Genomic DNA, 2,508 nt, shown 5'->3' with positions numbered 1-2,508 from the left:
AAGAGCTAGGAATTCAATTCTAGACACACCAAAGAGATCAAATCCTCTCCAATTCCACTCAAGGCTTTAGTGATTAGCGAGTGAGATTTGTCGTGTTCTTTTGAGCTCTTGCGCTTGGATTGCTTCTTTTCTTTCTCACTTGTTCTTGTGATCAAAACTCCATTGTAATCAAGGCAAGAGGCACCAATTGTGTGGTGGCCCTTGCGGGGAAGTTTTGTTCCCGGTTTTGATTTGAGAAGAGAAGCTCACTCGGTCGGAAGGACCGTTTGAGAGAGGGAAAGGGTTGAAAGAGACCCGGTCTTTGTGACCACCTCAACGGGGAGTAGGTTTGCGAGAACCGAACCTCGGTAAAACAAATCCTTGTGTCACACTCCTTATTTGCTTGAGATTTGTTTTGCACCCTCTCTTGCGGACTCGATTATATTACTAACGCTAACCCGGCTTGTAGTTGTGTTTATATTTGTAAATTTCAGTTTCGCCCTATTCACCCCCCCTCTAGGCAACTATCAGTAGTGTTATCGACTCGACTCAGGTGAGACCTGAAAGGTCTCGCCCATCGAGGTCGTCTAGCCGTGGTCCTCGCTCTAGTACCCAAGGAAACGCCGAGCTGATCCGGGTGCAGGAAGCTTTGAGGCGGTAGGAGGAGTATAACCAGCAATAACAAGAGTACTGGGCTGCTCAATTTGCACGACAGCAGGAGATGATGCAGGTAATTAGATCCTCGTGAGCCTCTACTATAATTGGAGCACATATTTTCTAATATATCCTCGTAACATAGCTTTCAATTTCTTTCAGCAAATAGCACTAGGGCAACGTCCAGATTTTTCAGCGATGACTATGCCACCTCCTCCACCTATCCCGCAGTTTGTACCGACTCCACAATTTAGTTGGCCCACACCTGCACCTCAGGTTATATTACTTGACTTTTTCTTTTGACGTTGCATAATAAGAATTTAACTACTAACACATTTTTTTGAATGTTGTAGGTCCCTCCAGGAAACTTGCTAACTCCGGGAAATGAGGACTCTGAAGATACGGTTGCTTCTTTTGTGGACGGTCTTCTAAACAGCGGAGGAGCTAGCGGATCAAATCAACCCCCTCCATTTGATCAACCTCCTCTATTTGAGTAGCATGTCTCCTTGTGTTTTTCTCGTACTATGCATGGTGGTATTGTGAACTTGTGGACATGTGAACTTGTGAACTTGTGCTTTAATTTGTGGACGGGTGAACTTTTTGTGAATTCAAATGTGTGTTTCATGTGAAACGATGAATTATGGATATTTGTGGTATTGTATGTGATTCTGGATGAATTATTGGTTCCGGATATTGTATGAGATTGAATTTGTGGGGTTGTTTGTAAAACAAAAAGCAGGAAAATCCTGTTTTTCTATTTTTTTTAATAACTTCCGACGACCTCTTATTTCCGACGGTCCCGTCGGAAATAAGCTGTGACGGCGTCAGGCGCCGGCGGCCGGCCGTCTGCGGGGCCTACCTCGCCTTATTTCCGACGGCCCCACCCTGGCCGTCGGAAATAAACTTACTTCCGACGGCCCCGTCGGAAGCGCGGGTACTTCCGACCGGGTATCCCCTACGACGTTACTTTTGACGGGACCCGCGTTAAGCCGTCGGAAGTAACTACTTCCGACGGTTCAGGACTTATTTCCGACGGTTTAGGCCGTCGGAAACTGGACGTTTTCCTGTAGTGCGGGGCATAAGGAAATGACTCCGCTAAGAGATTCTTGTCGAATGGATACTTCACTCACCAATCTCGATCGTCTGTAGGTTCCACGCTCGATGAAGAGGCCTCCTCTATACCCTCTACGAACGCGATGGCAGTCTGGACCGGGGTTGGCAGCGGCAGCCATCTCACCCTTTATCTCACCTGAATGCTCATACAGTTACCCACTTGCACATACCAGAGACAGAAAGCGCGACGACGATTTATACATCTGGCCCAAATCCTAACAGCCGTGTGGAGATCGTAACGACCTATAGCTGGATTGCGCAGTCGGTTATAGGAGAGCGGTGACGGCTGAGTCTGTTACAGCGCGCGCGAACGAGACGAAGGCTCTGGACCTACGGGCCCGCCTGGCGGTGAAATGGTACAAGCGCACGTGATTGGAGAGGCTGGCGAGCGTGTGTGCAGCCGACGCGCGCCCCCTATGCTGGGCCGGCCACGCGGCCCACCTCGCCGAAGCAGGGGAGAGAGGGAAAACATGCCGGTACATTGTTTCGACCCAGGCGAAGGTAAACTTCTTCTTCTCTTCGCTTTTTTCCTTTTATTTCTTGTTTTCTATTTTGGTTTCAAATCTAAGTTTATTTTTCCAGATTTTGATTGTTAGCTGGCAGATCAAATGCAAAAACAATAAATATTAGCATGATGCATATTTATTTTATTTATTTGTTTAGTAATTGTCTAAATTGAACTCATAGTCATAGTGGTTGATATGCATAAAAAAACAAAGCCAAAAATCATGTAACTATATGTATATATTTTATTTTCTATTT

General features: G+C 46.4%; 1 long non-coding RNA gene across 1 annotated transcript; it reads left to right on the top strand.

Moving 5' to 3' along the window:
• Positions 1 to 658: 658 nt before the first annotated feature.
• On the top strand, positions 659 to 1,037 carry LOC103632969 (uncharacterized). Its single transcript, XR_556245.2, has 3 exons — positions 659 to 709; positions 796 to 909; positions 987 to 1,037. It is a non-coding gene; the product is annotated as an uncharacterized lncRNA (long non-coding RNA).
• The last annotated feature ends 1,471 nt before the right edge of the window (positions 1,038 to 2,508 follow it).

Source organism: Zea mays, chromosome 7 (genome assembly GCF_902167145.1).
Source record: "Zea mays cultivar B73 chromosome 7, Zm-B73-REFERENCE-NAM-5.0, whole genome shotgun sequence".
Taxonomy (NCBI): domain Eukaryota; kingdom Viridiplantae; phylum Streptophyta; class Magnoliopsida; order Poales; family Poaceae; genus Zea; species Zea mays.
Note: the sequence above shows the minus strand (reverse complement) of the source record. Positions and strands in the feature narration are given on the sequence as shown.